This window comes from Prionailurus bengalensis, chromosome C1 (assembly GCF_016509475.1).
Source record: "Prionailurus bengalensis isolate Pbe53 chromosome C1, Fcat_Pben_1.1_paternal_pri, whole genome shotgun sequence".
NCBI lineage: Eukaryota > Metazoa > Chordata > Mammalia > Carnivora > Felidae > Prionailurus > Prionailurus bengalensis.
Window position 1 is genome coordinate 141,404,600 of NC_057345.1, and position 23,030 is coordinate 141,427,629.

The 23,030-nt window shown below is 34.8% G+C and overlaps 1 non-coding gene across 1 annotated transcript; it reads right to left on the minus strand.

The window, feature by feature from the left end:
- Positions 1-3,915: 3,915 nt before the first annotated feature.
- Positions 3,916-4,022, minus strand: LOC122482222. Its single transcript, XR_006297029.1, has one exon. It is a non-coding gene; the product is annotated as a U6 spliceosomal RNA (small nuclear RNA).
- Positions 4,023-23,030: the final 19,008 nt, after the last annotated feature.

Genomic DNA, 23,030 nt, shown 5'->3' on the forward strand with positions numbered 1-23,030 from the left:
GTTATTCCTATTAGATTTATAGGGAAGATACTACTGCATTGTCTTCATGCATCCAGTTTTGCAACTGCAAATTCTAACATTACTCAGATTGTTGTTTATTTTTAGTTGATTCTTCTTTCCTGTCCAGGAACTTTCAGAATGTTCTCTTCATTTTATATGTTTCAAATCTCACTATAATGTGCTTAGTTGAGGTTTTAAATTTTTCAAATGTATATTCTTTTTTCCTGATTCATCCTTTTTGGCACACTATCCATTTGTTCAGCCAGAGGTCTTAGAGAAGACCTCTCTAAGAAGATCTTTCTTTAATTCTAGGAAGTTCTGGTTCATTATTTTTTCAACTGTTTGAATTTATTATTTTTCTCTCTATATAAATATGATTGTTTATGACATTTTTCTCATTCTCTCTATAATTTTATCCCTCGTTGACGCCTTCTGGGAGAGTGCTTCAACTTGACTGTCCAGCTAATAACTCATTTTTCACTGTTTTCAGTGTTCTTCTAGTCAGCCCATTCACTGAGTTCTCTATTTCAGTAACAATAGGTTTCATCCTAGTATCTCCAATAGGATCCTCTCCAAAACTGCTTGCTGTTACATCATGTTTGCAATATCCCATTCTGAAAATCAGTTCTGTGCATTCTGTTAGTTTATTTCCTTCTGTGTCATTCCACAGAAAGTGTGGCTTTCTTTTTCACTGTTCTCAGGCTTCGTTTACAATTGGGTTAGTGATAATATTGCTTTGGGGAAAGAAGAAAAAAAGGACAAACTTCTAAGTGTTGCTTTGTACTTTTAAAGGTGGTCTGAATATGTGTGGGGGTGAGCACCTCAAGACTTCTAATATTGCAGTGAGTGCCACCATTCCCTTTCCTCTCCCCATGTCACTCTTACCACCAGAACTCTTCCCTGTGCTCCAGTCCTATTTTTGTCAGGACAGCTGCATATAACAGTCAGGGAGTGGAGTTGCTTGGAGGCCAGCCAAGCAATAAGGATTCCTCATTCATGGCTCCCAACTTAAGCTCAGTAATGCCACTGTTTTGATGTTACCTATCACTCTTTGGCTGCTGCTATTGCTTTCTTGTCCAGAATTGAATAGATGGGAATAATCTGAGCTTTGGATTCTGCGACACTGGTGTGGGGCTAGCCTGGATAGAGACATGGATGCACCTAGAATGCTCTTCTCTTGTCCGTTTCCTTCTGGGACCAGGCTACGGTTCCCCACCAACCGGCACTGCTCCCACCACTCGGAAGCTATTCTTTCAGTCTTCACAAGATTTCTCTTGGTTTCTTTACTTTCTTGATTACTTACTTGATTACTTACTTACTGACTAGTGTTTTGTGACCCACCAGCTTCTTTCTGCTCTAGAATCTCCACAGTAGTTAGATGAGTTGAAACAACACCCACCCCAGTTTTTCATCTTTCTTTATTAAACCATTCCTAGTAATTTAGAATCTTTGTCTTTTAATAAGGCCTCTATAAACATAAGTATAAGAGTACCTTGCCCATAAATTCCTCTAATAATTAGTTTTTAACCCTCAGAAAACTCCCGTCCTACTCTGGGTTATTTCTAAATACCTTCTCTCAGATTGCTTTACTTCCAGCAGAGTGTAAATCCCTATGATAGTTTTTCCAAGCATAAGAGGCATTAAATTTCTTATACAATTATGCTGCTATCAATTTTTCTTGTAGTTCTAGTTTTTCCTTCATAGATTTAGATGCTCTGACATGTCTTGCATAAATGTTTATAACTTTGTGGGTTTCTTTATATTACCCTTTTATATTATACATATAAAAACATTCACCTTAAACTTAATGTTGTGACTATATTTGTAGTAACATTTGTCTAATAAATCTTTTCCCATATTTTTATGTTCAAAATTTCTATTTAATTTTTAAGGTACATCCCAGGTATGAATTAAATATTTTTAAAGCAATTACATAATCCTTCACTTTTATAAAGGAGTATACATCATCTGTGTTTACTAACATGTGGTATGCTTAGTTTTGCTTTTGCCATCTGTTTTCTTTGTTTTGGGTTTATATTTTATTGTCATTTTGTTTTCTGTCTTTTGCCATATGAATTTTGTCTTTGCTAGTTACCCAGTAATTCAAAAATATATATTATATTTTTAATTAAACACGAATTTCTAAATAAATATTTCTGTATCAAATTAAAAAGAAATCCACAAGATGAGGAACTTAGCATATCATTATTCCTCCCACACCATAATTTCCAAGTATTTTCAATATAATATAGACTTTCAAACCATGAATACATACTACATGCCACATATTCTCCTTTAACAGCAAATTTTGGCACTGGTATTACATTTGGATCCAAACTTATAGCAATTACTTTATTGTAAGTCAGTTTTTAGCTATTGTCAATGCTGATCACCAATTGTTGTATACCAAAAATTTTCCATTCTTGATGCTCTTACTAAAATAAGATTTGATTTTAATTTTTAGGGATGTTGTAAATAGGAAATTCTGTATGTAAAGTACAAACAGTGCTTGGCACAGGAGTAATTAATCACTTAAAATAATAATTTTATTTACTTTCTTATTATTTGGGAGACATGAAAGGACATTTTAAATTGGTAAAATAGTAGCTATTTAAAAACAATTAATAGAATTTTGTGTAATTTAGCACATCAAAGATACATCTTTGGTAAGTTTCCCCCCAAAATGGAGAGAATAATTCCCATATCTTTGCATATATAAAATATTTTTTTCTATCATCTCAATGTACAACTTGGTTTTGTACAGATTTGTAGCATATATGTATTTTTTTTTTACTTTTCACATTTTAATCTTGAATTTGTTTCTGCATTTAGTTTTTCAGAGGAAAAATAAGAGGCCGTCTAATTTTATGACCGTATGGTGTAATAATATGTTTTCTCCTCTCTACCTCTTCCCCCTCCCTCTCTTCCTTCTTCTTTATTCTCATCCTCTTCCACCATCTGGTTGCTTATAGAATTTTTTTTTTACATAGTCTATGTTTTCATCTAAGTGTAAATATGTTTCTATTCATTGTGCCTGGGATATGGTTGGTTCATTCTGGTACTACCTGCATCTGTGGGCTGTTGCTGCATAAACAAACCACCCTCAAAACTTAGAAAGTTAAAATAATAAGCATTTAATGATTGCTCAGGCATCTATGATTCAGCTGGGTGGTTCTGATGATGGGACTTAATATTGGCTGCTCTTCTTTAGCTGCTTGTGTGATGGAGATCAGCTAGCACATTCATTGGCAATTGGCCTCAGATAGGATGATTTTTCTCTGATGTGCATCCTTCAGTAGGCTAGCTCAGGCTTGTTCACATGGTAGTGATGGAATATCAAGAAAGAGAATAGAAGGTCCCAAGGCCTCCTGACACCTGGCACATTGTTACTTATGCTACATGCTATTGGTCAAAGTAGGTTACAGGAGCATCTCATATTCAGGGTTGGGAAAATAGAATCTACCTATTGATGAGAGGGGTTGCAAAGGGCATAAATTTGAGGAGGATGGAGAATTGGAGACATTTTACAACTAATCTATCATGATACCAGTGTTGGACATTTTCTTCAATTTTGTCTTTGGTTATAATTTCTTTTCAATTACCTTTTGTTGTTATTGTTCCAAATTCAAAGAACATAACTGTTAGCTTAATCTTTAATCTCCATTCTTCATTATCAATCATCCTTTTTTCTAGTCATGTCCCTCACTTTTCTTCTTGTCCTACATGCTAGGAAAAATTTTAAAAATCATTTCTGGTCACAGCTTAGATTTTCCACATGACAGTACTGTTCTTTTGTGGATCCAAATTCTGTCTCGGTGCACTCATTCTTATCTCATTCTATATCTTTCCCCCTACTTCTCTCATAAGTTTCCTTTCTCCCCCCAAGTCACAGGTCTTAAGTTTTTTTGTTTTTTTTTTTTTATGGAACGCTTCACGAATTTGCGTGTCATCCTTGCGCAGGGGCCATGCTAATCTTCTCTGTATCGTTCCAATTTTAGTATATGTGCTGCCGAAGCGAGCACACAGGTCTTAAGTTTTAATTCAACTCCCAGCAGGTAAAAATTAGGTATTTTTTTAAAATCCTGAGTTTCAGCTTCTTTAAATTAAAAGGTCTGGCAACAGTCCATCTCAGATCCTGCTTGAGACAACAGACTATGACTTTTGCCTTTAGATGGAACTTTTTCTCTCCAGTTTGCTGTAAACCCCACCACTTCCTGACCCTGAGACTAAGTTTCAGTTGTATTTTATTACTACACTTCTGATTTTTTTTCTCATGCTAGTATTAAGTAGATAATAAAATTTCTTTATGCCTATTCTATACACATTTTTTATTTTATTTTTTTTTGAGAGAGAGAGAGTGTGTGCACAAGTGGGGAAGGGATAGAGGAAGAGAGAGAGAGAGAGAGAGAGAGAGAGAGAGAGAGAACCTTAAGTAGGCTCCACACTCAACATGAATCCCTACATGGGGTTCTATCCCAAAACCCTGGGATCACAACCTGAGCCGAAATCAAGAGTTGGACACACAACCAACTCAGCCACCCAGGCGTCCCCACACATTTTTTATTGAAAGGTGAAGAGGATGAAAGACAGTGAGAGAGTTCCTTGTTTAAGCAAAATATTATAGTGTAGTTTTTCCTGTGGTTTTGAAGAATATTCCTTCATGCATAATATGCAAACAAAGACTATGTGCTGAAAGTGTGTAACTTAAATTATATTTATAGAACAAATAGTAATAAGGACTAGGCAGAAAATCAAAAAAAGAAGCCAACTAAAACCTTAATAAAGTAAAAAAAAAATTAACAAACAAAAAGGTTATTTAGATGATGAAATTGCACCCAAATTAAAAGCTTTTCACAATAGCATGTTTATCTTTTTTTAAGTCCGTTGAATACAGTAAGAACTACATTTTCTAAACAGGAACAAGCATTCACATTTGTAAATACAACTAAAATACTATTGCTTTAAATGTTTAAGCCATGATTTAGAAATTATAGGAAATATTAAAGAAGAGAATCCGCAAAATTTTCAGCATTTTTTCTATTTGTAGTTGGTGACAACACAAATAACAAATATTGCTTAGTGAGGTACCTCAGCAGTCTTGATGAAAATTTTGGGATGACCAACAAATTTTTGAGATTAAGCTATGATAGGCGAAATTCCAGAAAATGACTTATTTTTTATGTTTTCTGAAAAATTTTAGTGTTGTCTCAGAAACATCAATAAGCTTATCTACAAAGAATATTCCTGAGATGGCTAAAGTTGGTGTTCGACTTGTTTGAAAAGTTACAAAGTTGCATACCTGGTAGGAATATGAATCTTACATTTAAAAATCACACTATTTATTGGGATAAATCTGGGCTACAATATTTGAGAATTGGCTACATAATGGACATAGTAATTAACATTGTAAACTGAAATCTTTCCCATATTTTGATCTTTGAACTGGATGCACAATAAGGAAATTGCTGTACTACACGAAGCTAGGTAGTAAGAGGACGAAAGCATTTTTTACACTATTGGGAAAAAATTAATTTGCTCATGTCTTCCAAGAAGAAAAATTCTTGTGGAGTCTTCTTAATGGAAAAATAGATCCACATTTTCTTTCCTGGTTTAAAGAATAACCTAACAAGGGTTCTTTGAATATTTCTACACAAAGGAATTCATATTAATTACAAATGTTTACAATTTGATTTTCTCATTTATTTCTACTGAAAGCATGTTGTATTAGTTTCTGGTGGCTGTTGTAACAAATTACTGCAAATTTGGTGACTTAACAGAAAATTTATTCTCTCACAGTTCTGGAGTTCAGAATTTCAAAATCAGTTTTAATAGGCTGAAATCAAGATGTCAGTGGGGTCATGTTCCCTTAGAAGACTCTAGGGGAGAATCTGTTCCTCATCTCTACCAGCTTCTGGTGGCCTCCCGCAAGCTTCAGGTTGTGGCTGCATTACTCCAATCTCTGCTTCTGTAATCACATGTCTCCTCTTTTTCCGTGTCTTTAGTCTTCCTCTGCCTCTCTTATAAGGATACACATGAAGGTATTTAGGATCCAACCAGACAATCCAAAATAATCTCCCCATCTCAAGATTCTTAAAAGCTGCAGAGACACTTTTTCCAAATATAGTCATCTTCCAGGGGTTAGAACGTGTTATCTTTGGAGCCACCATTTAGCCCACTACACTTGTCTCTGGGAAATTCATTGTCTTTAGGAAATAAAAATATGGTCCATTTTTCCATGCTGAAATCCATTTCAATAAATAAAAATAAATTGCTGAATTACATTTCTGACATTAAAAAGAAAATGACTTTCAAAAAAGGTTTTATAGTTGCAGACCTTATGAAAATGAAGTAAAATTGATTAACTTTCTTTCTCAATCAATACTGATAGTCTGAATGAAGAAATACAACTGGAAATTGCTCAACTAAAGAACAAAACAGCACTGAAAATTAAATCTGTCACTGTTGGAATACTAAATTTCTGAAATATCTTAGGAGTAATTATCCTGAACATAAAAGGGACCATTCATGGAATCTTTCCATGTTCAAAGTATGTATCTTTGGAAACAGATGTTTTACAGTATGAAACAGAATAAAAATAAATATTATTCTCAGTTAACATTTTCTAGGATGAATTATTTATTGCATACCATAACTTGAATATTAGATCTCAATGAATATCTTGGTGTAGACGTAAATGTGTAGTTTCCAGTTAAAAATCAATGTAATGACAATGAAGAAAGAAAAACTTAATAGGTAGAAGTCTGTATTCAACTTCTATATTTAATTTTTTAAATTTGAAATATACTCCAGTAAAATGCATGGTTGAATTATCTTGTGTGCTTTTATAGGATAGTTTAACAAAAATATGGCAATCTTTATTATGTGTGTGGTAATTGATATTTTCACATATTCTGCCTTCTGACTTTTCTCACTTGTTACATTATCTGCCTATGTAGACTCTGTGTGGTTTTGAATTTGTATCTCCCTGGCTTGTGTCTTCTTCCTCATAGGTAAGATAAATTGTTTTAAAACACCTTTTCTGGTTCTTAAAAATAATTAAAATAAATTACTTAAAGAATTTAAAATAATATTAGTAATAAAAGAATATTTTTTAAACTTCAATTCCAGTATAATTAACATACAGTGTTACATTAGTTTCAGGTGTACAATATAGTGATTCAACAATTCTATACATTACTCGATGCTCATCATGATAAGTGTACTCTTAATCTCCTTCAACTATCTCCCCCATCCCCCCATCCACCTTCCCTCTGGTAACCATCAGTTTGTTCTCTAAAGTTAAGTCTGTTTTTTGGTTTGTCTCTTTTTTGTCTCTTGTTTGTCTCTTTTCTTCTTTGTTCATTAGCTTTGTTTCTTAAATTCTACATATGAGTGAAATCATTTGACATTTGTCTTTCTCTGGCTGACTTATTTTGCTTAGCATTATACCCTCTAACTCCATCCATGTTGTTGCAAATGGCAAGATTTCATTCATTTTTATGGCTGAATAATATTCCATTATGTGTGTGTGTGTGTGTGTGTGTATGCATACATGCATGTATACACACACACACACACACACACACACACACACACACACCCCACATCTTTGTTCATTCATCTATCAATGGACTTGGGCTGCTTCCATTATTTGGCTATTGTAAATAATGCTGCAATAAACGTATGGGTACATATATCTTTCAAATTAGTGTTTTTGTATTCTTTGAGTAAATACCTAGTAGTGCAATTGCTGGATTATAGAGTAGTTTTATTTGTAATTTAGTGAGTGACCTCCATGTTTTGCCTGTGACTACCAGTTTGCATTCCCACCAGGAGTGCACTAGAGTTTCTTTTTCCCTACATCCTTGTCAACACTTATTGTTTCTTGTGCTCTTAGTTTTAGCCATTCTAACAGGCATGAGGTTATATCTCATTGTGGTTTTGATTTGCATTTCCCTGATGATGACTGACATAGAGAATCTTTTCATGCATCTATTGGCCATTTGTATGTCCTGTTTGGAGAAATGTCTGTTCATGGCTTCTGCCCTTTGTTTTTTTTTGTTTGTTTGTTTTTTGTTTTTGTTTTTGTGTTTGTTTTTTTAGAGAGAGAGAGTGGCAGAGAGAGAGGGAGAGAGAATCCAGATGCCCCTCTCCTGCCCATTTTTAAATTGAATTATTTATGGGGCACGTGGGTGGCTCAGCTGATTAAGCACTCAACTCTTTGTTTTGGCTCAGGTCATGATCTCACAGTTCTGTGCTGATAGCATGGAGGCTGCTTAGGCTTCTCTTTCTGTCCTTCTCTCTCTATCCCTCCCCCACTTGGGCTCTCCCTCTCAAAATAAATAAATAAACTTTAAATTGAATTATTTATTTATTTATTTATTTATTTATTTATTTATTTATTGGCATTGAGTTATGTAAGTTTATTATATATTTTGGACACTAACCCTTTATCAGTTATGCCATTTATGAATATCTTCTCCCAGTCAGTAGGTTGTCTTTTCGTTTGTTGATTGTTTCCTTTGCCGTGTAGAACCCTTTTATTTAGATGTAGTCCCAACAGTTTATTTTGGACATATCTAGAACAATGTTAAAATGTTGCTATGGCCACTATCAGATACATTACTGCCTGTGCTCTTTTGTAGGAGTTTTATGATTTCAGTCTCGTGTTTGCCCTTAATCCATTTTGAGTTTATTTTTGTGTATGGTGTAAGAAAGTGGTCCAGTTTCCTTCTTTTGCATGTAGCTGTCCAGTTTTCCCAACAGCATTTGTTGAAGAGACTGTTTTTTTTTTTTCTTATTACATATTCTTGCCTCCTTTGTCAAAGATTAATTGACAATATAATTGTGGATTTATTTCTGGGCTTCTATTCTGTTCTGTAGATCTCTGTGTCTGTATTTGTGCCAGTACCATAGTGTTTTGATTGCTACAGCATTGTAGTATATCTTGAAATCTGAGATTGTGATACTTCCAGTTTTGTTCTTTTTCAAGATTGCTTTGGGTATTCAGGGTCTTCCATGGTTCCATACAAATTTTAGAATTATTCTTGTTTCTTGAAGAATGCTGTTGGTATTTTGATAGTAATTGCATTGAATCTGTAGATCGCTTTGGGTAGTATAGACATTTTGAAAGTATTTGTTCTTCCAATCCATGAGTATGGAATATATTTTCATTTGTTTGTGCTGTCTTCAATTTCTTTCATCAGTGTTTTATAGTTCTCAGAGTGCAGGTCTTTTATCTCCTTGGTGAAGTTTATTCCTAGGTATTTTATTATTTTGGGTGCAATTATAAATGAGATATTTTTCTTAATTTTTCTTTCATTATTAGCTTATGGAAATACAAGGAGTTTCTGTATATTGATTCTACATCCTGTGACCTTACTGAATTCATCAGTTCTAGTAGTTTTTTTTGTGGAGTCTTAGGGTTTTCTATATACAGTATCATGTTAACTGCAAATAGTGAAACTTTTACTTCTTCCTTACCAATTTTTATGTCTTTTGTTCCTTTCTGTTGTCTGATTTCTGTGGGTAGGACTTCCAGTGCAATGTTGAATAAAAAGTGTGAGAGTGGACTTTCTTGTCATGTTCTTGATCTTAGGGGAAAGGTGCTTAGTTTTTCACCATTGAGTATATATTAGCTGTGCGTTTTTCATATATGGTCTATATTATGTTGAGGTATGTTCCCTCAAAACCTTCTTTGTTGAGAGTTTTTATCATGAAAGGATCTTAGGCTTTGTCAAATGCTTTTTCTGCATTATATTGAAATGATAATGGTTTTTCTTCTTTCTCTTGTTGATGTAATGTATCATGTTGACAGATTTATGAATATTGAACCATGCTTGAATCCCAGTAATAAATCCCACTAGATGATACTGAATGATTTTTTAAAATGTATTGTTGGATTTGGTTTGTTAATATTTTGTTGAGGATTCTTGCATCTATGTTCATCAGACATACTGGCCTGCAGTTTTCTCTTATTTTTATTTTTTTGTTGTTGCTGTTGTTTTGTTTTTGTTTTTGTTTTGTTATTGTTGTTGTGTCTTTAGTTGGTTTGGGTATCAGGATAATGCTGGCCTCATAAAATGAATTTGGAAGCTTCACTTCCTCATCTGGTTTTTGAATAGTTTGAGAAGAATAGGTATTAACTCTTCTTGAAATGTTTAGTAGAATTCGCCTGGGAAAGCATCTGGTTCTGGACTTTTGTTTGTTGAGCGTTTTTTGATTGATGATTAAGTTTCATTGCTCATAATCAGTCTGTTCAAATTTTCTATTTCTTCTGGATTCTGTTTTGGCAGGTTATGTTTCTAGAAATTGATCCATTTTTTCTAAGTTGTACAGTTTGTTGGCATATAATTTTTCACCATATTCTCTTAATCCTTTGTATTTCTGTGGTGTTGGTTCTATTTCTTCTTTTTCATTTCTGATATTGTCTATTTGAGTCCTCTCTCTATTATTTGGTTTTATTTTTTTATTATTTTTATTTATTTTTTTTTTCATGGGTCTAGCTAAAGTTTTTTCAATTGTGTTGATCTTTTCAAAGAACTAGCTACTGGTTTAATTGATCTGTTCTATTGCTTTTTGAGTTTCTATTTCATTTATTTCTGCTCTAATCTTTATTATTTCCTTATTTGTGCTGGTTTAGGGTTTTGTTTGTTTTGTTTTTTCCTCCTTTAGGTGTAAGGTTGGGTTGTTTATTTGAGATTTTTCTTGCTTCTTGAAGTAGGTTTATATGGCTATAAACTTCCTTCTTAGAATAACTTTGTTGCATTCCAAAGATTTTGGAGCATTGGGTTTTCATTTTCATTTGTCTCCATGTATTTTTTAATTTCTTCTTTGATTTCTTGGTTGATTCATTCATTGTTTAGTAACAAGTTATTTAACCTTCATGTATTTGTGTTCTTTCCAGATATTTCCTTGTGGTTGATTTCTAGTTTCATAGCTTTGTGATCAGAAAAATTACATAGGATAATTTCAATCTTTTGAATTTGCTGAGACTTGTTTTGTGGCACACTATATGATCTATTCTGGAGAATGTTCCACGTGCACTTTAAAAGAATGTGCATTTTGTTCTCTGAGGATGGAACGTTCTGAATATATCTCTTAGGTCAATCTGGTCCAATGTGTCATTTAAAGCCACTGTGTCCTTGATGACTTTCTGTTTGGATGATTTATCCATTGGTGTAAGTGGGTTGTTAAAATACTCTTCTAATATTGTATTACTATTGATTACTTCTTCTATGTTTGTTATTAGCTGCTTTATGTATTTGGGTGTCTCCATGTTGGGTGAACAAATATTTTAAATTGTTATATCTTATTGTTGGATTGTCTCCTTTATGATTATATTGTGTACTTCTTTGTTTCTTATTACAGTCTTTGTTTTAAAGTCTGTCTTGTTCATTATAAATATTGCTACCCTGGCTTTCTTTTCACTTCCATTTATGTGATAAATGGTTTTCCATCCCTTCACTTTCAAACTGCATTTCTCTTTAGGTCTGAAATGAGTCTCTTGTGGGCAGCATATAAATGGGTCTAGTTTGTTTATCCATTTTATCATCATATGTCTTCTGATTGAAGTGTTTAGTACATTTACATTCAGTAATCAATAGGTATGTACTTATTGCCATTTTGTTACTTGTTTTCTGTTTGTTTTTGTAGTTCTCTGTTCATTTTTTCTCTTGGTTTCTTCTCTCATGGTTTGCTGGCTCACTTTAGTGATAAACCTGGATTCTTTTCTCTTTATTCTTTGCATGTCTATTACCAATTTTTGGTTTGTGGTCACCATTAGATTTATATATGACATCTTATGCATATAGCAGTCTATATTAAGTTGATGGTCACTTAAGTTTGAACCCATTCTTTACTCCTCTCCCCACACCCACACATTTTAGGTATATGGTGTCATAATTTATATCCTTTTATTTTGTGAATCCCTTGACTTGCTTTTATATATATACTTTTTTAATGTTTATTTTTGAGAGAGAGAGAGAGAGAGAAAGACATAGTATGAGTGGGGGATAGGCAGAGAGAGAGAGAGGGAGACATAGAATCCAAAGCAGGTTCCAGGCTCCGAGCTGTCAGCACAGAGCCTGATGCGGGGCTCAAACTCAGGAACTGTGAGATCATGACCTGAGCCAAAGTCTGATGCTTAACCAACTGAGCCACCCAGACTCCCCATATATATACTTTATTGTGCTTCCTACCTTCTTACTCTTACTTGCGATCTCTTCTTTATACTCAAAAAAATCCCCATTAACATTTTTTGTAGGGCTTGTTTAGTGGTAATTAATTCTTTTAACTTTTGTTTGTCTGGGAAACTCTTTATCTCTCCTTCTTTTCTGAATGACATCTTTGCTGGATAGAGTATTCTTGGTTGCAGGGTTTTTTTGCTTTTAGCACTTTGAGTATATCATGCCACTGTATTCTGGCCTGCAATGTTTCTGTTGAAAAGTCAGCTGATAGCTTTATGGGGTTTCCTTTGTATGTGACTTTTCTGTTACTGCTTTTAAAATTCTCTCTTTATCACTACTTTTTGCCATTTTAATTACTGTTTGTCTTGGTATGGACCTCCTTGGGTTGATTTTATTGGGGACTCTCTGTGCCTTCTGGATTTCCTTCCCCAGCTTCAGGAAGTTTTCAGCTATTATTTTTCAAGTAAATTTTCTTCCCTCTTTTCTCTTTCTTCTCCTTCTGGGATCCCTATAGTGCAAATGTTACTACTCTTAATGGAATCATTGAGTTCCCTAAGTCTATCTTTATTCATCCTTATTTTTTTCTCTCTCCTGTTCGGCTTTATTGTTTTCCATTACTCTGCCCTCCAGAATGCTGATTCATTCTTCTGTTTTCTCTAGTCTATTCTTTATGTCATCTAGTATATTATTAATTTCAACTATTGAGTTCTACATATCTGGTTCTTTTTTGTTTTCTATCTCCTTATTGAGGGTCTCACTGAGGGCCTCAACTCCACTCTTTTCTCAAGTCATGAGTATCTTTATGACCATTACTTTAAATTCTCAATTAGACATATTACTTATCTGCATTTCATTTAGCTATCTTGCTTGATTTTGTCCTGTTCTTTCACTTGGGATATATTCCTCTGTCTCCTTATTTTGTTTACCTCTCTGTATCTGTTTCTATGTGATAAGAAAGTCAGCTATGTCTCTTGCTCCTGAAAGTAGTGTCCTTATGAAGAAGAGGTCCTATAGTTCCCTGTCCCCTGTTCACCTGAACCTGGCACTAGGGGGTGTCTCCCATATGTGTTGTATGAACCCTACTGTTGTGGCTAAGCCACATTTCCCTTCAGTCCAGTAATCTGCAATGGCTCTCTTTGCCTGTTGTGGGCAGGGTTTAGTCCCTTTGTTATTAGTGGGCCAGTCTGGGGCTGACTTGGGCTTGAGTTGGGTCAGAGCAGATATTTGCCAGTGATGCAGTAGCACCAAACTTCAGGGTGCTTTCCCTGTTTTGTCCCTTGAAGCTTTCATTGGTGGACAGAGCCTGCAGTCAGACCCAATATCTTCCCCCAGCCCATTGCTGGGGACAGAGTCAGAATAGTTTGTGTGGTTATCTTCCCCCACTACAAAGTGACTTCTGTCATTTTGTAGTGGTGCTGGCTACTGTCAGCTTGCACACTGCCACACTTGTAGCACCACTTTGGATGGGCTCTGGCCAAGGGCATTTGGAGGGGGCAGGACCATAGGAGAATGGTGAGAAGAGGCAGGGTGTACTCTACCAAGCTAGGTGGTGAGTGCTGACACTGCACTGGTTCTCACAGGTATCTGTGTGCCTAGGCTGGGGGATAGGGGAGGGCAATGCCATCTTCCAGCTCCTTTGCTTATAGAGAAGCCTGCTAAGGCCCCTGCCCCTCCAGCATATGCTCTGAGGTGAGTAAACAAGTCTGCCTCTAGTATACCCCAGACTTTTCAAAATGTTGTTTCTGTATCTCCGTGGGGCTGTTTGTTGTGCTGTCTCTTTATGGGTGGGGACTCAGTTTCCTCTCACCCTCCTGGCTATTCCAGAGCCAAGTAGGCTAATTTTTAAAATTCCAGGTTATAAACTATGCTGATGGTAAGAACTTGTGAACTTTGTCCCCTCTGGTTTTCAAAGCCAAATGTTATGGGTATTCATGTTCCTTGTACAGGTTCTTTGTGCATGGGCTGCTTTGTGCAAGGGTCTTTTTCTCTACCTTCTCTGTGCCCATGGCATCCCTGTCTCCTGCAGATAGTCCCATGGGTCTGTTTAGTTCCAGACTCATATCTTTTTCCATGTGGCCTCCTCTCTACATTTAGCTGTGGTGAGTCTATTCTGCCAATCTTTGGGTCCTTTTCTGGTGTGTGTGTGTGTGTGTGTGTGTGTGTGTGTACACTGATGAGGTGTTATATGCCTGTATCCATGGGATGAGATGAACTTTGGATCTCCCTGCCATCTTCTTCATAAGTCCATTTCTTAAGAATAACTTTAAGGGTTTTTTTTTTCTTCCTCAGTTTACTGTAGTCCTATGTTTAAAGGCAATGCTAGCTGCTGCATAAATCTCTATGCCTCAGTGGTTTAACAAAATAGAAATGTGCCTCAGTCACATAAACAAAATGGATATTTCTGATGGGTGGGTGTCTTCCCTACAAGGAGTGATACAGGGACCATTTCCTTCCATCTTTGGGCTCTAATGTTTTCAAAACAATTTCCACATTGCAGCAGAAGAGGAGGAGGAAGATATGGGAGGTTTTCCAGGCCAGTCGGGAAAGTGGTGACCCTCTTTTCTTTTACATCTTACTTTCTAGAACTCTCTCACATGACCACTCTTAAATGCAAGGAAATGTGCAAATTTTCATCTAGCTCTCCTCTTAGTAAGGAGAAGAAATGGACTGGTGAATATCCCGCTGTCTGTCCACAACTTTGTTCCCTCATCTAAGAACAACTAGAACAGAACAAAGAAACAAAGAAAAAAAAACCTAGAAATAAAAACAGTAGTTCAGTCTTCAATGAAACAAGAAAATGACCTAATCATAAATCATAAATTTTATATCATATCTGATCAGTGACACTACAGAGACCAAAACTGGCAAGAATGCTAAGAATTGATCCATACTTTTAAGGTCTTAGATTGGGCCTCATGCTTTCCTGAAAGAAGTAGTCACAACAACCAAAAGTATAGAATCGAATGACAAAATTTAGGGTCAAGAACAGGCATTGAAGAAAAGTCCCTGTAGAAACCCAGTTCATTCTGCCTGATAGCAAGAGACGAGCAGCTGCAGTAGATATACATTAATAAACAATTTTTATTGCTAACCCTGCTTCCTTTAAGGAAACCACAGGAAATGAAGCAAATATTTTTTTGAAAGTAAAGTAATCATAAATAAATGGTAATGCAAACACATATGACAAGAATAGAGGAGTTTCTCAAAGAAAAAGAGGGGTTCAAATAGAGGAGTCTCACTTTTCTCAAACAAATTATAGGCAACATAATTGCTTTTTTTCTTTGTTTTTAGTGATTAATGATTATGTTTGGGGGAACATGGTAACAATCTCTGTGGGACATTTGCCTTAAAATATGTGTTTATTAAACACTAACCTCAACAGGATAATACATTTTCATTGATGCCTTCACATTTAAAAAGTGAGTAAAACTGATACATTGTTAATATTCTCAATTCATCACTTTATCAAAACTAACTCCTTTTCCTCTTTCACTTTTATTGAGATATATTTGACCCAGAGCACTGTATAAGCTTAACGTGTATAGCATAATGACTTGATGTACATATGCTGTGAAATGATTGACACAAGTTAGTTCAAATCTGTCATCTCATACAGATTTTTTTTTTTTTTTTTTTTTTTTAGTTTTTCCTGGTGATGAGAACTCAGGATTACTCTCTTGGTAACTTTGAAATATATTATACGGCATGTTAGCTAAATAGTCATCATGTTGTACATGACATCCCTAGTACTTATTTATCTTATAATGAAATTTATACCTTTTCACCACTTTCATCCAAATACCCTCTCGCCCCCACCTGTGGTAACCATAAATCTGATTTTTTTTCTATGAGTTTTTAAAAATATTTCACATGTAGGCAAGAGATCATACAGTATTTGTCTTTCTCTGACATATTTCACTTACTATAATATCCTCAAGTCTATTCATTTTGCTACAAATGATAGGATTTCCTTCTTTTTTATTTTTTAATTGTTTAATGTTTTTTTTTGAGAGAGAGAGAGCATAAGCAAAGGAGGGGCAGAGAGAGAAGGAGACACAGAATCCGAAGTAGGCTCCAGGTTCTGAGCTGTTAGCACAGAGCCTGATGCGAGTCTTGAACTTGCAGACTGTGAAATCATGACCTGAGCCAAAGTCTGACACTTAATCAACTGAGCTACCCAGGTGTCCCAGGATTTCCTTCTTTTTTAAATGACTGAATGGTATCCCACCATGTACATATATCTATATAGATACTAATGTATCATATCACTTTTTCTCATTACTTTTTAGAAGGGAACTTTAACAGCAGGTTAAAAGTTTCTGGCAAGAGATTATACAACAACAGAAAAATATGAAAAATTAACTGGTAGGACTTAGCAAAGAAATGAAATACAATGGAATGGAATGAGATACAATTGAAGCATACAAGATAAAAACAGTTCTGATGTTAAAGTCACCCTTAAAGTAGAATCAACATGACTGAAAACACCATGGACATAGTAACAGATGAGATCCTGAAGATGAAGACAAAAGTAATGGGAGAGAAAAAAAATAATCCAAGTTATAGTATAAGAAAACTCTACTGAAATAATAACAGAGAGGAATCTGTAAATATTAAAGGCTAAGCCTGCCATCCAAAAAGTATTCATTGTGAATTCCTGAACTTAATGATTTTTTTTTTAAAAAAAAAGCTGTATAAGAATCCAAGCAGAAAAGGGAAATAATGCACAAGGAAGAAATGAGGTCATCCTCAGACTTCTTACACAGCCACATTCTCAGCCACAAGATAGGTACCGGTGTCTAAAAATTATGGGAGAAAGCATGACTCAGTAAATTCATACCTCAACTAATTTTATAAAGGCAACAGGAAGACATTCTCAAGCATGGCTGCAATCAGGAATTAAGACAACTGTGAAGATCTCTTGAAAAAAATGAGAAGATGATAAAATTCAACTCATCGAGAGATACATTAAAATTAAGAATTTGAAAAGATGTGGTTTAAAGACTGGTATTGTACTAATGTTGAATAATTAATGTATTCCTGTATTAGGTTTGCTGTAGTAATAAACAATATCTACATGTCAGGGGCTTAACCAAACAAGGCTTATTTTTTCCCATGTAATATGTCTTTGAAGGTCAGCATGAGCTTCATCTGTAGATAGGGAGCTGACAGAAGCTGCATCAGCTCTGAGCTGTACCATCTGGAACATGCATCCTAAGCAGTTGTTAAGGTGTGAGACAAGAGACAGGAATTGAACATAGTCTTGTCATTGTCTCAGCCCAGGATTGACATGTGTCACTTTGCTCATAGTTCTTGGACAGAAATAGTCAACAGCCCCCTGCAAGGAGGCTGGGAAATGGAGGCACAACAATGAAATATTTGATGCCATTATAGTTTCTTCTACAGTTGGCGAGCACAGAATTTACTTAAAAATACATTTAAGAATCAATAACTAGGAATTATGGCAAGAGAACAGAATACAAATCTTGTAGAAATAACAAACAAAAGTGGAGAGATAGGGGAATGGAATTGGGGGAATGTGGAAATGTGCTAATATTTTTATCAGGATAAAATAATGTTTAAGGTTAGAAAATATAAAACTATGAATAATTCCAATTATTTAATGTTGTCATATACATACTTTTTTTAACTTTAGAAATATTTTAGGAACCAATATCCTTAGCAATGAAAAAACATTTATCAGAATGTGAACATTTCCTTCAATGCCACTTGCTCCATTTTTGCTTTTAAATTCTAGGAAAATTAAGGATAATGCATTTATTTAAAATAATGTTTATCTTACCTCATTTAAAAATTATTTCTTTATATATGCGTATCCATTTCTCTTTCTTCTGAATATACTCCTAAGGAAAATGTTTGGTTTGATCTTCAAAGTTAACAATGCTTGTTTTCAGTTCATGGAATTTTTTTTTTAATATTAGTCCTTTTCAGTTTTATTTGGAATAAATTTTAAAAAATGAGAATGTGTCATTTCTACTTCAGAATGTGAGGTCACCATTTTTGAGGAAATGTTAGTGTAGATTTCTAGTTTTTAACTTATAAATTTGAAAAGAGTGTACACACATATGTTGGGACATATATGTCTGTAGATATAGATATACATAGATATGGATAACAGAAACATAATAAATGTATAGGTTGTTTACAGAAGGATTTTTGGAGTATATAAGTAAAATATAGAACAGCAGCGACAATATGATCTATTTGGAGATTTTCATGTGTGTGTGTGTTTTATGTGCCTATAGAGGCATTAAAGCTATTTGGCAGACTATCAAAATGTTGAATGATTCTCTCTGGGTGTTAAGGTTATACACAAATAGTATTTTTTTCTCATTTGCCTTTCCTAATTTTACAAATTAGCATGAATTACTTGTGCAATTAAAAGATTTTTTGAAAAAAAAGTATCAATTTATATTCCTGGAGAGGTTGAGAAAAATATCTATGGTTTTAAGAAGTGCTTGGTTTCCTACCTACTTTGTACATAAAAACTTGCAAAGGTAAATTAGGAAAATTAACCTGGTTCCCTGGTGTTGTAAATAATTAATGCTTTTACACGGGTGAAGCAAAAAATTGCATAGCAAATAAAAGTATTAGAACTCTCCATTTTCTTTATGTTTTTCTTAATAGGAAATGTTTTAGTTGATATGAATGAGCAAGGAAGTTTTCCCAGCTGTTCAGTACCAAAAAATTCTATGAAATCTCATCAGGCCAACCTATTTGTTCTCCTTTTCATTTCTATTGCACTGTGGTTTGCATTATTATTTACTAACTACATTACAGTTTGCATCTCTCTTCAACTATGTCCAGCTTTTTTTCACGTGAGGATTTCTTTTTTTGTCAAATGCTAGTAATTCATTCATCCAATTTCTGTGTGAAGGATGTATAGCTACATAGCAATCTCAAAGCCGAGGGAGAATGTCAAAGGTGTTTCTTAATCTGTTTTACAAATGATTATAACAGCTGAGAAATAAGTCAAGGACAGGAAATCACCTTCTTCAACTAAGAATTTATTGTCCATTTAGGTCTAAGAAAAATCTTAGCCCGGTGGGGATGGTTACATTTTCTTTTATTTTATGGTTAGAAGATTTAGAAGAGACACGCAAAAGACAAGTGTTGAGAGTATTGTATGAACATTTCCAGTTTAGACAGCTGGGGTTTTTAGAGGAATACTGCTATAGGAAGACATGGAAATAGCCAGATAAATTCTATTTGGAATTTGTGGGGGTTTTATCTCTTGAAAGGCTTTATTATTTAATGATTTAAGATGGTATCATGTGGTATTAGATAGAGCCTTTACTTTCCACACATGAGACAAGAAGCAATAATACAGAAATGCATCATAGATATGGGAAAGAAAGTTTTATTTTTATAAGATTGCTTTTTATGGATGAAAAGTATTCTTGAAATATGACATATATTTAAATATAAACATATGTAAATTGTCTGTCTTTTAAAATTCCAAAAATTGGTAATTTTATGAACTCTAGGCTAAGAGGGGTTTTTTTTTGGTTTGTTTGTCTTGTTTTTTGTTTTTTGTTTGTTGTTTTTCCCACAAAAGGAAATGGGATTTGTGTGTTTCCCTTCAAATCCTCTCAACCCTACTTTGGCTCCAGCCATTGCTGCCCCAACTAGTTCTACACCTGCTTTGACCAGCTTTGCACAGGTGTAACATGGCAAAATCTTTCTTGGACCTACACAATGCATCTACCTATCACCTGCCCCAGGGCTTCTCCAATAAAGTGATATGGGATACCTGAAGGAATTCATCTGGCACTCAGGCATATACAACAGGATGTTAATGTCCAATGGTCACCCTTGATGAGTAGAAGATAGAATCCAAAGGGTAAATGTGTTTGCCTTCATTCTCTCAAACGACAGTTCAGAGACTTACCAAATAATGCTTCGCAAAGGGTCTGATTGGCTCCTTGCAGTGGTGTCGAGTAAAATTGGCATATTGTCCCTTCCTTTTCACTTGCCCTTTTCCTTATTCTTCCCCTCTGAGGCCACTTTCCAACTAAAGTATCTACATTCAAAACTTTGGCTCAGGCTGTGTATTTGAAGAAACCCAGATTAAAACAGAGATACCAAAAGCAGTCCCAGAAAGCTATCAGGATGGGATTTTGGAACTGGCAATAAGGACCAATTGCTGACTGTAAGAGATATGGGCCTAACCTCTTAGGAGTTTTTCACATATTTGATGATAATTCTTTTAAAAAACTCACAATATTACTAATAAATTATATAACAATGATATACATTTCTAGTCTATCAATAATAAAAATGTATCCACTATGCTAGAACAAAATACTGAAATAGCTTTCTATTTTGTCTGTAGAAAAATTTACAGAATTATCATGTGAAGAAGCAATCCAAAAATATGCTGCCATAAAAAGTAAGATTAGGGGCACGTGGGTGGCTAAGTCGGTTAAGCATCCGACTTCGGCTCAGGTCATGATCTCACGGTCAGTGAGTTCGAGCCCCGTGTCGGGCTCTGTGCTGACAGCTCAGAGCCTGGAGCCTGTTTCAGATTCTGTGTCTCCCTCTCTCTCTGCCCCTCCCCCATTCATGCTCTGTCTCTCTCTGTCTCAAAAATAAATAAACGTTAAAAAACAATTTTAAAAAAAGTAAGATTAATAGTAAGATTATAGAGGTGTGGTTGGGCATAAATATTGTAGGGTTTTTTTCTGGTGTTTTGTGACACTATTTCAGGAGTTGATAAGTGCACTGAGCTGGTCTAATTTGAATCTCAGATCTTATGATAGTGATAGGTCATTTTTGTTGGATTCAAAGATGGAAGAATATTGCCCTTGCTACTGTTTTGCAACCATATGGAGGTTAAATAATGGAGCCAATACTGAACAGGTAATGCCTGAAAATTAAAAGAGATGATTTGAATCCTGGAATAAACCATATCTGAAACTACTGTTCCATAGCATGAGGCAATAAATTTTCCTTTTTTAAAAACAAGTTTGAGTTGGGTTTTCCATTACTCACAACAGAAAGCAAAGATAACAGGCATCGCTGTCCTCTTGAATACAATGGAAGGCAAAGCCTCTGGCTTTCTGATATAAAAACCTTATCTAATAATTTCCAGTGTTATTTCAAACATGGTCCATAAGATCCTGAATAAATCTTACTTATTCTTCCTTTCTTAGCTTTCTCATCATTGCCTCAGGGAAAACTTTTCTGGTCTCCCTGATTTGCATTCTCATAGCAACCTGTATTGCCTTTTCATATTTAGATAGGGAGAGAGAGAGGCAGAGTGAGAGGGAGAGAGAGAGAGAGAGAGAGAGAGGGAGAGAGAATTCATTTTTCAGTGTCTTTCCCACAAGACTTTAGACTCTATGAGTGAGTCTCAATGTCTACTTTTATTTCCAAAGTTATATCTCTAGCACCGAGCCCAATGTCTAATACGGAAAGAATATTACTTAGCTGAGAAGATAATGTCTGATGGAATGATGTAATGATTGAACTCATATAAACATGAAAAGCTAAAATCTTACAATTGCTCTGTCTATAAGTACATGACTACATACATATTTATATACATTTACATATATATGTGTGTATATATTTGTGTATGTATGTGTATACATATATATGTATGTATATATATGTGTGTGCATGTTCACACACACACACATATGAGAATGTAGAGGGCAGATTTAGATAGGACTGAATCCCATGTAACAGCCACAGGGCTTAAGATCCCTTCTAAACCCATTTAATCTTAGAATGGAGTAGTTAGTGGAACAGATGGCAGAAAAAGGGGAATGTATGCTCTGAATACAATCAGCCAATATTTATTTTATTTTATGTTGAATTATTTTGTTTCTATACAAATTACATAAGAAAATGCTTATACTAGGTTTGTATAATATGCATGATGAAGATAGCTAAACATTTGAGGTAAGAATAAGTCACTAAAGTTCAGTTCGTAAAGAATTCAGAATGGCATAGAAGTGATCTCTTGGGTGATTGTGGATATCATAGGATAGAGTTCCATAGAAAAAAGAGATTAACTGCCTATAATAATAAACTGATTACAACCCAGAGAAGTGAGAACCCACCCCATCTCTCTGGTAGCTGAGTAAAATTCCTGTGATTCTCCAGAATTGCCTTTCTCCCAAAAAATTTCTATCCTAATGAAGCCATAGGAGTTAGGACATTTACTCTGAACCTGGAAATAAGACAAAAGAGAGTACAGCATACTTTTTCAATGACATACTCACACATTTTGTTAACAGATCCTCCCTTGGATTATTTGATTCTTTTGGAGTGTGTAACTGTGAAGCTACATGTTACTTGGAGACTTTTTCCCCTACAGAAAAGATCACCCCAAAGGTCATGGTCTCATTGTCCTTTTGGAACTGAACAAGCTTTGAGTCTTACCTAAACAACCAATGTTCATATTTTTAAATATCTATATAACTGGTTCCTCAAATGTTCTCTGAACCAGCTTTACTATCCTACTAGCCATATAATACATGAGTTAGCAATCAGTTGTACATCTTTTGTATAAAAGACATGTCTTTAATTTTTTGAAAATCATCCATTGACAGAATCTATGCTCATTCATGTTTATGCAGCCTGACAGTTTTGAGAAATACTTAAGCTGTCAATACAGCCATTTTGGAATTCTCTTTACTTCCATTGACTACATGAGAAAATGTTTGTTTCAGTTTTTTAAATCCACTAGAGCCATTTTTTTCTTTACAATAAGTGAACTTTATAAACTGGTTCTTCCATATAACAGAACTTCTCTCTTTTCACTGAGACTGGTTAAACTTTGCAAGCAGTGCCCACACATTCCACCCTTAC